The following is a 15,578-nucleotide window of genomic DNA, read 5'->3' as shown; positions in this document are numbered from 1 at the left end:
AATTCTTTTGGGAAGAAATGGATTCTCTACATTTTGTGAAAATATTTTTAAGATGTCTACATCTGTGTTTATGAGGAATAATTGTCCACACTTTTTCCTTATAAAATTGTAATCATTGATATCAAAATAATATTGACCTCATAAAATGAGTTCTTTGGAATTTTCTCTTGAAGGCTGAGGATATAGCTTAGTAGTAGAGCAGTTGACTAGCATTTACAAATCCCTGGGTCAATCTCCATCCAGTACCACAGAAAGAAAGAGAGGAAGAAAGAGGGAAATATGAATTTCTTCTTCAATTCTCTGTAAGAATATGTAGAATTTCTTCCTTAAATATTTGGTTAGAATACCCCAGTGAGTTTTGTTTTGGGGAACGTTTAAACTAGACACCTGATTTTTAAAACTAGATACAAAGTTATAAGTGTATTTGGTTACCTAATTCTTTGTGAATATGCTTTAGTTGCATCTTTCTAGAAATAGTTGCATTGACTTGAGTTAAAATTTATTGACATAAAGGTGTTTATAACACTCTTAACTTGTAGGATCTATTGTGTTATTACCTCTCTTCTTCCTGATACTGTAATTCACATGTCCTAATTTTTTCCTTAATCTTTCTAAAAGTTTGTCAAAATAATTTTTCAGAGTTGATTGTTGGCTTTCTTCTGTTATTTTTGTTCTCTATCTCACTGATCCCTCCTCCGATCTTTATTATTTCTTTCCTTCTGTTTCTTCTGACTTTCATTTGCTGTTCTTAATTTCCTCAGGTAAAGGTTGTCTTGATTTGAAGCTTTTTTTTTAATTTTTGCTACATGGTTATAAATTCCGTAAGTGCTGCTTTATTGGCATCCCACAAGTTTTATCACTTTATGTTTTTGTTTTGATTTATAATACTTCCTAATTTTCCTTGTGATTATTTTTATTGACTCATGGGCTATTTAGAAGAATAATTTCCAGATACTTTAGGGTTTTCTAAATATTTTACGATTGTTGATATCTAATTCATTCCATTGTATTCAGAGGATATGCTTTCTGTGACTTGTATCTTTTTAAGCTGAGGTTCATTTGGTGGCTCAGAATGCTCTCTATTTTGGTTATGTTTGCTGTGCTGTTTGCAAGAATGCTGAGGTGTTCTTGGAGATACGTTCTGAATAAAAGTGCCAGTCACATTGGCTAAGAGCAGTGTTCACACCTTCCTATCATTTTTTGTCTACTTGTAAATCAGTTGTGGAGAGAGTGATACTAGAATCTCTTGACTTATATGGATTTCTCTATTTCTCCTGACAATGCTAGCAGTTTTTGGTTTTTTGTTGTGAAACTATTACTGGGTCATAAATGTTAAAGATTATGACCTCTTGAGAACTTTACCTCTGACATTATGAAATGACCTTCTTTATCCCTAAAAATGTGTGATAATAATGTAGCCACTTTCGCTTTCTTTTGATTACATTTTGCTTGGTATATTTTTCAAGTATGTTTCTTTTAGGTGGCAGATAGTTGATTATTACTGTTTATAAGTTATTTTCTCAATGATTTAAAGATTACTATGTAAAATCTTAACATGGTTTACATAAAGTTTCTCTGACTTAATTTGGTAAAACCCAGAAACTTTGCTCCAGTATGATTTCCATTCTTCCATCGTCCTCTGTCCTTTTATTACATTTATTACATTTGTGTTATAAAGCCAAGTATAATTTTTTTTATTTTTTAAATTTTATTTTGAGAAACAAATGAGACAGTTTCAAAACTGACTAATAGGACAGTCTCAATAATTAATATACATTGTACATTGTTATCTTCTTAGTGGTTATCCGTAGTACAAGATGCAGACAGAATATCCTGTCCAAACACTATTAGTATAAATCTTTCTTCTCATTGAATTAAGCGAAAGTAGCTGTATCTATCCTATTCTGCATATTCAGATACAAAATGGTCCTTCCTTTGTATCGCCTTTTTTTGTTTAGTCCTGTCAGAAATGGGTATTCCATTGGCATCTAAATACTATAGGTCATGAATTCAGCAAAACAATCCAGCACAGTCCAGCAGTCTATCATAGTAGTAGGTTATCCATAGAAGTTGTTGACTTGAGCCTTTCACAGCTCAGCACATTAATAAAGCCAAGTATAATATTGTAGTTATTGCTTTCTGCATTGTTACATTTTTAAAATTTTTTTTAAAAGGCTGGGTGTGGTGGGGCCTGCCTGTAATTCCAGCATTCTGGGAGGCTGAGGCAAGAGGATGACAAATTTAAGCCTGGCCTGGGCAATTTACTAAGGCCTTATCTCAAAATAATAAAGGGCTTGGGCTATAGCTCAGTATAAATGCCCTGGATTCAATTCCTAGCACAAGGGGATAAAAACAGAAGAAAAGAGATGAGAGCATCTTCAAGCAGAAGGGCCAACCTCAACCCTCTTTGGCAAAGCAGCACAGGGCCACTTACCCTTTTCTCACAGGAATGTGTCTCAGTGGTTGAAGAGTCGAAAGAGTGAGAACTAGTGGAAAGATAAAAATAACTTAGTGTCTCATCACTTCCTCTGTGATAATAGACTGTCCATAAACAAATAAGGGAAATTCTCATTATGTTGTATGAAGTTAGGTGTAACACTTTCTACCTGCCCACCCCCAACATGAGATTAGCACTTGGTGTTAGTCACACTCCCTTAGACCACTGCTTATTCCTAGCATTTTAAAACATGTAGGCCGAATGAGTTCTCTGTGGTCAAGTAACTCCTAACCTGGACAGATTTTTTTCCACAACTCTGATTCTTCCTGCTTACCATATGCTGAAAGAGACAAGAGAGTAGAAAGACTCCTCTTCACACAGGACACCTCTTCATGTTCCCATAATGTTATTATTCCTCCAACCCTTACTCTTTTTGGGGGGTGGGAAGAGAGAGGGTATTACTGCTTGCTTGCTTGCTTGCTTGCTTGCTTGCTTGCTTGCTTGCTTGCTTGCTTGCTTTGAGACAGGGTCTAGTTCAGCCTGGACTTGAACTCCCTAGGTAGCCCAGGCTGGCCCCTGCCAGCAGTGATCCTCCTGCCTCACAGCAATCCTTCTGTCTTAGCCTCCCAAATGCTAGGATTACAGGCATGTGCCATCATGCCCAGCCCATACTTTTTTTTTTTTTTTGGGGGGGGGATGGTCTACAGAGTGTTCAGGGTCTCACTACTAAATCGGACTTATAGTGATCCACCTGTTTACAGCCTCTCAAGAGCTGGGATTACAGGTGCGTGCCACCATGCCCAGTCTTCATGCTTCTTTTTAAAGAGAACTTCATCATCTGTCTGGAAGATGGTACAGAATACTGTTCTTTCCTTGATCCAGTCTTTAGTTTCTCCTCCCCTTTCTACCTTCCTAGCATTATTACAGATTTAGGACTAAGATGGGAAAGGTTAAATAAGAAAGGGTAGGGAAAGCTAGGAGTTCTGCCATTAGGCAGGCTATGGTTGAATAGTACATTAAGAATTACTAATAGTCAAAGAAAAGCTTGGTTGTTTTATTTTATTATTATTATTATTTTTTTTTTTTAACAGTAGCCACTGTTCAAGGTTTATTTGGTATTGTAGTTGGTGTGACGCTGGGTTGCACTGTTCACAGGTAGATCTTTTTACATTATATGGCAAAGTACACTACTCATATATATATAATACACAAAATAAAATCCTTTAAGACAGTTATGCACAAGACATGCAGTATTGGGTTTGTACACTGGATCCCAGGCTAGAACCAACTGGGGAAAGGTCAGACAAGGCTTGGTGGGTGAAGCTGTGTAACCGAGTAACACACATCTGTTTGAAGAGTAACTGGAGCCTGTGCAGTGAGGTGTCTCAGATGCTGGGCTACTTGATACTAACCAGGACTACAAGTGCAGCACCATCCGGCATCAGGACAGAGCTGTGGAGTTTTGTGAACCGTTTCTACTTTAACTTTCAGAAACTGTTTTCCCCAGGACATCTTAATAGTGCTGCTTCAATCACATGTGAGCTAAAAAGGACAACGGGCACAACTCCAACTAAGCCCTCCTGTAGCCTAGACAGTGACGTGGCGACACTGGAAGACTCTAAAACTGCAGCTCCTTCTGGATCGACCACAGGGTGTCTGCACTCTTCTTCAAACGTTCCTCTTCCTCAGAAGTCAGAGTCACCTTCACAACATCAGAGATCCCATTCTGTCCCAGGACACAAGGGACACTAAGGAAAACATCATCCTTGATTCCATAGAGCCCCTTAATCATGGTAGAAATTGGGTGCACCCTCCTAAGGTTCTTCATTATACTTTCTGCCAAATCTGCCACCGACAGTCCAATGGCCCAGGATGTGTAGCCTTTCAGTTTGATCACTTCATAAGCGCTGTCAACCACCTGTTTGTGAACCTCTTTCCAGTGCTCCTTATCCCCATCTGTTCCTAACTCAGGGTGCAGATTCTTCAGGGTGACACCAGCAACATTCACACCACTCCACACAGGGACGCTGGAGTCTCCGTGCTCCCCGAGGATCCAGCCGTGGCAGCTCAGTGGGTGCATGCCCAGCCTTTCCCCCCATCAGGTATCGGAACCGGGCTGAATCCAGGTTGCAACCACTGCCGATAACACAGTTCTTAGGAAAGCCACTTATCTTCCAAGCCACATAGGTCAAGATGTCCACTGGGTTGGACACAACAAGCAACTTGCAGTTGGGACTGTACTTCACAATATTAGGAATGATGAACTTGAAGATGTTGACATTACGCTGCACCAAATTAAGACGGCTCTCTCCTTCCTGCTGCCGGGCTCCAGCGGTGATGATAACCAGCTTGGAGTTGGCGGTTACATTATAGTCTTTGCCAGAGACAATTTTTGGTGTCCTGAGGAAAAGGCTGCCATGCTGGAGATCCATCATCTCTCCTTTCAATTTGTCTTCCATGACATCAACAAGAGCAAGTTCATCTGCCAAGTCCTTCATCAAGATACTGATGGCACAGGCCATGCCCACAGCACCAACCCCGACAACTGTGATCTTATTCTGGGGCACCTGTTCCTCCTTAAGGAGATTCACAATCAGCTGATCCTTGAGACTGGCCATCTTGGACTTAGAACCATGAGGAACCGGGAATGCACGTGGGGCGGGCGTCGGGGTGCACGCTTCTCAGATCCGGACTCAGCGGCAGCAGCTCCGACACTCGGAGCAGCTCACGGGAGGGGCCTTAAGTAGAATCGCTTGGTTGTTTTAATTTCCTCTTCTAAAACTGGAATCTTAGGTCACAAGAATGACTTTCTAGAGTTTTTTTTTTTTTTTAAAGTGCAGGCAGTAGATAAGGGCTTTGATAGGCATCAATCTAGGTTGAAAGAAAATTTTTCATTTCACATTGTCATTTTGCATGGAAATTGTGTATAAAGAAAGCGCTTATTGTTTGTAAATATTACTCTGTCCAGGGGTTAAAAATACTTGGGCAAAGGGATAGAAAGAATGACCAGCTTTATAATAAAGCCTCACCCTTTTGTGCATACTCACAAGTGCTTCACAGTAACACATTAAAAACTACTGAAGTGTAATCAGTCTCTGTCCTAATGACAAGACATCTTCATCCAGAAAGCTTCCAGGAGTAGGACAAGAACTTCACATTTTTCTAAGCTGCAGCAGGGAATAAATAGAAAGAGCTTGTATTTCAGGGCTTTTCCTGGGAATGTGTTTTATACACGGCAGAGGTTAAATCATGGCTTTTGGTCACAGTGAACTGTTTCCTGTTTTCAGGGGATTCCTTTTAATGCCAAAATGTAGCAGCTGAAAAACAAAGTTTTCCCAGAAGCAAATGTACTTACTGCTTTCTGTTTAAACATTATGTTGACAGCAGCTATTAACTGTATTTCCATAAATGTCAGGGCTATAATTTTTTAATCGACCTCTTCATCCCATTAACCATAAATTAGTTTGATCAGAATTTTTAGTGTGTTGGAGATGAAACTACTTAGTTAATATTTTCCTCCTCTGACTGGCATAAAGTAAAATTTCCTGCTTAGGTGAAGGAGTGGAACAATTATATGTACTGGTCTTAAATGATGATTTTTCACTTTCCTCATTATAGTCATCTTTTAGAGCTGCATTTGGAGTCCATAAATTTAGAAAACCTACTCAGTAGTGGACCCTCCTGGCTGCCTGATAGAGGCCTGGTCCAGACACAGCAAGAGTAGCTGTGTAGATATGAATATTGTGACTTTATAAGAAAGAGGGGGCAAGGGGTATAGCTCAGTGGCATAAGCACTTGCCTGGCAAATGCAGTGTCATGAGTTCGATCCCTGGTATCACAAAAAAAAAAAAAAAAAAAAAGAGGGGCTGAGGGAAGTTGCAGAGGAGGGAGGTGCCTGAGGAGTTTGAATGGTATTCTGATGTTCTATTCCTTTGCTGTGTATTTTGTCTCCATTGTAACTCCCACCTGCAATACCAAATGCTATAAAATGTTTTGGTTGCCAGTACTCTTGTTTAGCTTTGAAGTAGTTGTCTCATAATGTATTTCCTTAGATAAACCATTACATATTGGATCAGCATCCCAAATTTCATTCTCAGAAGTAGGGAAGAAGTCAGATTTGAGATAGCCGCTAGAAATTCTAAAGACTAGAGCTTTGATTCTGCAGGATAGGGACCTTCAATCAGAGAGATGACATGTTTACCCATGACCATACAGTTGGGTCTCCAAACTCCCAGACCCAGGCTCTTTCGGTAGAGTAGCCCTCCTCCCTAGCATTTCAGTAAGTTTCCATAAGTAAGTATTTTTATGATGAGTAATGCTGAGAAGTAAAAATCAGATAAGTAACATTTTCAAGAGCTGCTTAATTATTTTACTAAAAGCAGAATTATTAAATTGTCTGGGTCAAGAAATCTTTTTATGTATCATTGCAGATAGTATGCATAGTCCTTTACTTCTTACATCATGAGAAATAATTTTTTTCTTCCTCATCTTCTTCAAATGGAATGCCAGTATAATGATGTGGCATCTATAGAGGAGCTGAAGTTTGACAGGTTGATTTCATTATATACACAGTTGCTCTGGAGTTTTGTAAATGAATTTAGCTTGAGGTCATCCTGCCAATTTAGGGTGACCTCTCCATTTATAAAAACAGGTTATTTATAAAGATGCCTTGTTGCTGCCTCCTGATAAATAATTATGGAAAGGGTAATTAGCCATTAGACACTATTGGGAGGTGGAAAGAGAAACTAGTTTCCTTTCTGAATGTGCTGTTTAGATCCACGGGAAAACAGCTGGTCTGCTTATCGATAAGCATCACTCAAAACTTAATGGCTTCAAACAATGACAGCATCTGTTTAGCTTATGAATCTACTTTGGATGAGACTTGGTGAGGATCCCTGCTCCACTCAGATTCATCTGAAGGAGCTCAATGCTCTTGGAGGCTGGATTCATCTGTTGGCTCCCTCCCTCATGTCTGGCAAGTGATGTTGACAGTTGGCTGAGACTTCCTGGGACTTTGACTGGAGCATCTATACATACAGTCTGTCTTCCACAAGCCAGCCTCCCAAGGGCAAGTGTCTTGAGAAAAGAGATAGGCAAAAAACATTTCACCTTTTGTTACCTAGACTTTGAAGCCATGTGATGTTGTTTCTGCCAACTCTTTGTCAGGCAGACACAAAGGCTTCCCTAGTTAGAGAAAAACAAATACGTACCACCTCTTGATAGGATATAGAAAGGTTCTGAAGAGAGTGTGAGGCCAGAATATTGCTGTCGCCATTTCTAGAAAAATCCATTCTGCCCCAATGACCATGTAATGTCTTTTATATGTAAGTAATTAGAGAAGCCCGTAATGGATTGGCCTAACATAGCCTTAAAAGTGTGTTTACCTCACAAGGAGAGGAAATTTGGAGAAGTTAAACAACACAAAAGCGAGATAGCTCAGTGGTCTAAAGCACCTGCTTATGCAAGCTAAGGCAGGCACAGGGGACTGCAGTTCAATCCTCTCAGAGGGAGAGGGAGAGGGAGAACAAATGGTATTCAGGGGAAAGCATTGTACTTCATTCTAGTTGGATATGGTATGTTTGTAATTGAAGAACTTAGTAATAAGTCATGTGAGATGTAGCTTGTGTCCTGTATCACGAAGATTTTCTCCTGAAAATTTTGTGTATTGGAGTTGGGCATGGTGGCATGCCTATAATTGCAGCACTCAGGAGGCTGAAGCAGGAAAATTTCCATGAGTTTGAGACCAGCCTAGACTACTAAATAGTGAGTTCGAGACCAGCCTGAACTACATAGCAAAATCATGTCTTAAAAACCATTAAAAAATGTATATTGGATCTGTGCTCTCTATCGAGTTCATTTCTGTATATGTGTATATGGTATTAGGTGAACTGTATAGCCTATGCACTCATTTAAGTTGGGGAGGATTATATGTGGTAAAATGATTTAAGAGCAGCTTGAAGATGGCATGATCACATTAAGGTATACAGGATGCCCTATACTACAGAGATAAGACTAGAGGGAAAGGGAGAGGACCTGTGTTTCCCAAAAGAAGGATGTTTCATTAGAGTTAGTGATGGCTGTTCCATAAAGGAGAGAGGAAAAAGAACAACAGCTGTATTAGAGAATGAGTGTTTGGATCCCTGTTACTGTAATGCACTATGCTTTTGTTTTTGGCTATGACTTCCCCACCCCTACCTCTGTACTAGAGATTGAACTCAGGACCCTCAACATGTTAGGCAAATGCTCTAACCTGGTACCTGTCTAGTCCTTTTATGTTTATTTATTTTGAAACAGTGTCTCACTGAATTGCCCAGGCTGTCTTTGAACTTGTGATCTTCCTGCCTGAGCTCTGGCCTCATCTTGACACTCTTGAGAGAATATTAACTGTAGAGAAAACAAAGCTGAAGGGTTTTTTTTTTTTTAATTTTGTTCTCCCCCCCCCCCCCCCCTCCCCAATGCCTTCAGGGCAGGTCTGGTTTGGCTTGAAGATGAGGGGATTGAACCACAGCATCCTGAGCCTGACTGCTTTGTTTCAGCAGGCACTTAAACACCTGAGCTAATGGGCAGGCCCTCCAAAGCTGAGATCTTGTTGGGTCAGCTGTTAAACCTGCAGGCCCAAAGTAGGGCAAGGTGTTGCTCTTAATTGGCCTTGGTGTCAAGTAACAGTGACTTCTGAAATGTGTGCCCTCTGTGATGGGAGACGCTTGCTGTGTGCATCTTTGTAATACTGTCTTTTGAGCATCTCTACCTCTGAGAAAAATTATTTTTGCTCTAAATCAATTCTGAAGTAAATATTTAACACTTCTTATGACCACCAGAAAGGTAATTAAATATAAGGAGTAATATCATGTAATCCAGAGCATGACATTTGTCCTCAGGAACTTTATTTTTATTTATTTATTTATTTATTTTAAATTTTATTTTATTAAGAAACAAATATGAATGAGGCAGTTTCAAAGCTGATTAATAGGACAGTTTCGATAATCAATACATTGTACATTGTTATCTTCTTAGTGGTTATCCATAGTACAAGAAGCAGACAGGATATCCTGTCCAAACACTTATCAGTATACATCTTTCTTCTCATTGAATTAAGTGAAAGCTGTATATCTATCCTATTTTGTATATACAAATACAATATGATCTTTTCTTTTTAAAAAAAAATTTATTGAGAAACAAATATGAATGAGACAGTTTCAAAACTGATTAATAAGACAGTTTCAATAATCAATACATTGCCTCAGGAGCTCTACAACTTATTTCTGAAACATAACATTATTTCCAGGCCTTGTCCTGGGCATAATTTAACCTGGTGTTCTGTTTTTAAAAGCTTAGATTTATCTCTCATTTACTGTCTTACACAGAAGTCCAGTATTGTGTGGCCTTTATATTTTTGCTGCTGTCACATTCATGATGGCTTTCAATCCTCTGTATTTGGCTACCTCCCTTAGAAGTACAAAAAGGTAGCACCCTAGATGTGTTGCCTTTTCAAAGAGATTTTGCCAAAATGGTACCTGGTAGGTGTATAACCTACTACACTGACAGATTTAACAGAACACTTCAGTTCCTGCTACAAGCAATAAAATAGGTTTATCATAAGATGATCATGCTGTATTGAACATTTATTTCCTGAGATCCTTTCCTCCCCAATCTCCTATAAGACCACAGGCATTTCATGTCCAGGGTACTCAGATGGCCTGGGAGTCCTAAGTCAGGGTAAATGCACTACCTCCAAGTTTAGAAGTGGAGCATGCTGTTGGTTTTTCCTTCTGTCTCCTGTGTCACCTTGATGCACATCTGATGTTCTGCAGGGGGGCAGAAGAATGAGCCCCCTCTGAAATGTCAAAACCAAGACACTGATCTTTCATCCAAAATGTGCACAGGGTATGCAGTGGTCCAAATCTCGCTCTATATTGAAGTAAGAAAATGCTGTGGTCTTTAGGATATATCTAGGCTGTCTATTCTGAAGCTTCCAGATTCTCTGCAGTCTGGCTTTCTTCTATTTCCCATCAGAGTTTTCTTACGCCAGTATATACCCGGCAAATCCCTGCTGAGGCCTAAAGAATATTTTGGGCTTTCTCTCCAGCCCATGGTTAAGATTAAGTCCAGCCTTGAAAAGCCTAAGAGGTAAGCATGGTTATCTAATTGCATTTTGTTACAGAACACACTGTGAGGGCTCCATTACAGAGGTTTCTGTGGCTCCTCTCAGAGCTGCCAAATTTTAATGTCTAGCCAGATGGCAGGGTTTCTTGAATGAAGTTTAGGGTATTAAGTAGAGAACACGGACAGGGGAGCCATAGGACAGCCAAGACATACACCTGTCTTTAGTATAGGGAGGCCTCGCCTGAGTATGGAGTAGCTTTGTGCTTCTCCCTTGTCAACTCTTTTGGAAGGTGGAATCAGCCCTGCCTCTGGGAGAGGAGCAAGGGAGGGCAGGAAAGAAAGCAGATTGCGTTGCCCTCTCACCAGAGGGGCTATGCGTTGAAGAACCCTATAGACATTGTCTTACTGAATCTTTATCCTGTATTTTTTCATTTGCCTGTGAGAAAAGTAAGGTTCATTTAGTTAACCTTATGGCCAAGGTCCTTTTAGCTAGTACCAAGTGGCACCAGTGTCTTAAGGCCCAGTGCATGTATGTGCCTCTGAAATCCGTGATTGCTCCTACCTTATCCTTTGCTTTTCAGTGATGATCTACTGAGTAGTAGTTTTCAGATTACTATGAAAAATTCCCCAAGACTTAAATGAAGAGCAGTCAACTTGTAAAGAACTACTTCCTATAATTGGGAGGTTCTAGTTGAACTAAAGAACCTTCTTGAAGCAGGCATTTGAGCAGCATTTCCATTTGAGTCATGGCTGGTTACTTTGGGTGGCCTTCTAGCCCTACATCACCCAGATTTTACACCCAGCTCCCTTCTCTTCCTGGGGTCAGTTTCCTGAGTTCCCAGTTTGCATATCCTGAACCCAAGATTGAAGACCTTTGTCCTGAGGATAAACTGCAGACACCCTCCAAGAATGTTTTGGAATGCCTAATTTTCTTTCCCTCAAACATGACTGTTCTCTTAAGGATTGAGAAAGCTAGTAGGGTTAGGTCAGGCCATGATTTTTGCACCTTTCAGACTCTTCCTTCACCCAAAGCCTTCCCCAGAGCACACACCATAGTGAATGTTGCTTGAGGGTCATGGGTAATTTAGTAGAAATTACATTTTAGTAAGTAATAACTCTTGCCAAAGTTAAACTAAATATGTAGAAATGTTAACTACAAGAGATAGAACTAATTCCTACGCTACTAACAAAACCACACACAACATGTTCCAAGTTCATTAATCAGCTGTGACCCAGCCAGCAGCTCTCATGCAGCTCCCTTCTCTTCCTGGGGTCAGTTTCCTGAGTTCCCAGATACTATGGTTGCTGTGAACTCCTCTGAAAACTCAAGTCTCTCTTTGCAGGGGCTTATGGCAAACATGGGAAGACGAATCCACTTAGGGTAACATTTGCTGATCTGTTGGGATCTGTCCCCTCAAAACAATTTGACTTTAAAAAGTTAAAGCACATTAAATCTAAAACATATCACTATAACTTAGTTTTGTTTTGTTTGTTTTTTAAAGCTTCATTATATTTGAAGTCATTCTAGAAGCATGCTGTGGCTTTGAGACAGTTGGGCAACATCATTGTATTTGAACATGGCTGCCTTGAAATCAGGGACAGTGTCCCTTTTTTGAGCTTTGAAACAGTGGTTCACAGATGATATATCAGGTTCCTTCTGAGGTACCAAAGGTGATCAATTTTTCCTAATAGTGAAGAAAACTGATTAATAGCCTGCCTTCTACCTGTAATAGCTTGTTTTGAAGAAGTAACTTTTGGCGGTCTGGGATATAGATCAGTACTAGAGTGCTTGTTTAGCATGCATGAAGCCCAGAGTTCAATCCCCAACACCACTTGCTCTCATCAAAAAAAGGAAAAAACAAAAAAGCAAGGTGTAATAAATTCCCACAATGATAACCCCTTCAGGAATCTTAAATTTAAATAATATGTAACTTCTCAGTAACACTTCAGGGTAACTTAGTTGCTATGAGCTCTACCTAATGTGTAGGATTACTGGATGTAGGCTGCCTCAGAACATCTGCCCCTTTCTTTTTTTTTTTTTTAATGGTAAAATACACTTAGCAAAATTTACTACTCATCCATTTTTAAAGCTACAGTTCAGTGGCATTAAGTATGTTCCCAGTGTTGTGCCTCTGTCACCATTACTTAGTTCCATAACTTATTACACCGCACCACCACTCATGGAAATGTACACAGTCAGCAGTCATTTCTCTTTTCCCTCTGTCAGGCCTGACAGCAACTAGTCTACTTTCTCTGAATTGGACTTTTCTGGATTGATTCTTTTTCTCCCTTCTTTTGCTGTCTTAGCTATTGAATCCAAGGGCTCATGCACAATAAGCAAGCTTTCTGCCAGTAAGCCACATTCCCAGCCCTTTTGGTTTTTGTATTTTGAAATAAACTTTCATTAAATTACCCAAATTGGCCTTGTTCTAGTGATCCTCATGCCTTAGCCTCCAGTCTAGCTGTTATTATAGGCATGTCCCATCATGCTCAGATATTTCATATAAATGAAAATATACAATATGTGGCTTTTTGTCTTTCAATTAGCATGAGGTTTCAAGATTTTCCATGTTCTGCTGTATGTCAGTACTTCATTCCTTTCTATAGCCAAAAAAAATTCCATCGTATGAGTATACCTCATTTTTATCCTTTGGAGAACATTTGGGTTGTTTTTCCCTTTTGACTATTGTGACTAATGCTTCTCTGAACATTGCTGTAAATGTGTTTGCTCCCCTGTATTCAGTTCCTTTAGATATATGCCTGAGAGTATAATTTCTGGGTCATATGGTTACCTATTGAGGAACTGACTCCTTTCCTTGGTGGTCACATTATTTTACATTCCCACTGGAAGTACATGAGGATTCTAATTCCCTCTCCACTCTTACCAACATTTGTTAATTCTTTCACTTTTGTGTGTATGTGTGTGCTGGCATATGGATCTTGAACCCAGAGCTTCATGCATGTGAAGCACATGCTATACCTTGATCTATAGTCCCAACTTACTTTCCTTTTGCTTTTTTAAATAACCATTGTAATGAATGTGGAGTAGCATATTATTGTCATTTCTAATTGAATTTCTCTAATACCTAGGGGTGTTGAATCTTTTAATGGGCTTCTTGGCCATCTGTATATCTTTAGAAAATGTTTATTCACATCCTTTACCCATTTTACATTGGGCATTTGGGTTGTTTGTCATTTTGTTGCTAAATTGCAGTTGTTTATCATAAGACTAGTAAATGGCGCTCAGGTGCAAGTCATTGGTACAGGGTCCTCCAATTCCCCTACCACCTGGATAATTCTGAAGCAAACCCAAGCCATTTAAAACCCCATTTTCTCTTAGCCAGGCATGGCAGTGCATGCCTATAATCCTAGGGGTCTGGGAAGCGGAGGCAGGAGGATCACAAAATCAGCTCCTGCCTTGGCAATTTAGTGACTTAATGAGACTGTCTCAAGATTAAAAAAAAAAAGCTGAGGATTTCACTCTATATGAAAGTTCATTCTCCAGTATTACCCCCCCCCCCGCCAAGTCCTTCTTTTTTTTCTTACAGTTTCTTTTTGAAGGAATGTCTTCATACATTCTTTTAAGCCTCCAGATTTTAGATTCTCCTGATTATAGTCCCATGGTGCCTTCTGTGGTGTAAACTGATGTATAGAGATGTTGGTTAGACCTGATTCCAGTTATATTTTTGTAGAAACTTCCATGGTGGAGGCGTGTGTGTGTGTGTGTGTGTGTGTGTGTCCCTGCAGTAGGGCCGGTTGCCTCTTTCTATGTTGACACTGTCCGCTGACAATCTTATCAACTATTTTTACTAAGTAGTGCCTTTCTGACTGTCAGTTACTCCATCAGTCCTCTCTACAGATAAACTTTTTTATCAGCTGTTTGGTTGCCCTGATACACAGTTTGGTCACCACTGTTCCATCAGGTGCTTGATCTTCTCCCTTGGTTTTCCAGCACTCAGGTTTCCAAACTGGGCTTTGTGTGTGTAGCAGCATCATGAACTCACAGGTTTCACACTGTAGACATTCCTGTGCCTTGCACTTAGCACCCACCACTGTACATTGAGGTCTCCAGGAAAGAGATCTTCAAGGAAGATGGTACCCATACCCGCTTTGGCTGGTTGGATTAGTGTTTCAGATGAGGCTGAGCATAGGAAAACATAATACTTGGCAGATGATTTTGATGTGGTGAGGACTGAGAGTACTTATTAAAGCTCTTCCCAAGGATGCAGGATCTTCAGAGCCTTGCTGGCTGTCCCTTGGCTATTTACCTGGACTTTTTCCTTCTCTTTTGCAGGACTTCATGATGGACCTCCTCTCCTCTGACTTGAAGCAGAGCTTGGCTCAGCTTCTGGAAGGAGACAGTGTGGTAGTCCCCAGGGTCACACCAAGCAAGCACCTGTTCATCTCTTCCCAGCCCTCTGAGCCTTATGTGTTTAAAAAGCACTACTGAGAGAGATATCTTGGTTATCTTGCTTTCTCTTTTAAACATAACCCTCTCCTGTGCCATACACACAAGTGACCACTCCCACCTCTCCTAGACTCCCAACACCCTCCAAAATCTGTCCTTTGGTGTAAGGGTTGGTACCTAGGCAGAGGTTTGATTAGCAACTTTTCTCCATGTTTAGCAGCGTGAAACTGGTTCTCTAACAATGGCTGTGCTGTGTCCCACATTCTGCTGTCCACAGATCCAATGAGCTTGAGGAAGTGGATGATAGATGAATCATGCCCTTTGGCTTCTTGCCTTGTGCCCATAAAAATGACATTTCCTTAAATAGACCAGAACCTTAATAGCTATTTAAAGAACATGTGTTATCTGGGGATGTGTTTTATGGCCCTTAAATAGACTTCAGACAAATTAAAACATTTTCAGGTATTTTGTGACATATTTTTGCTCTTCTTTTATGGAAATTTGTATAATTCCTTGGCTTTTATATCTCACCCCTCAACTCTCAGTACATATAGCAGAATACTGAGACAGGGACCACTTGAATACCTCAGATGGAGAACAAATCCTTGCAGTGGTTCAGGAGTTTGAGGA

At 40.1% G+C, this 15,578-nt stretch overlaps 1 protein-coding gene and 1 pseudogene across 3 annotated transcripts in view; one reads left to right on the top strand and one right to left on the bottom strand.

Annotated features, from left to right (window-relative positions):
• Specc1l (sperm antigen with calponin homology and coiled-coil domains 1 like) overlaps positions 1 to 15,578 on the top strand; it is a 199,718-nt gene that overhangs the window by 169,296 nt on the left and 14,844 nt on the right. The gene's annotated exons all lie outside the window — the stretch shown is intronic.
• LOC105742873 lies at positions 3,533 to 5,146 on the bottom strand (annotated as a pseudogene). The gene has a single exon (XR_001117186.2). The product of XR_001117186.2 is annotated as an L-lactate dehydrogenase A chain pseudogene (transcript).

Source organism: Octodon degus, unplaced genomic scaffold (assembly GCF_000260255.1).
Source record: "Octodon degus isolate 3935 unplaced genomic scaffold, OctDeg1.0 scaffold00079, whole genome shotgun sequence".
NCBI classification, from domain to species: Eukaryota; Metazoa; Chordata; class Mammalia; order Rodentia; family Octodontidae; genus Octodon; species Octodon degus.
This window is presented reverse-complemented; position numbering and strand designations above follow the sequence as displayed.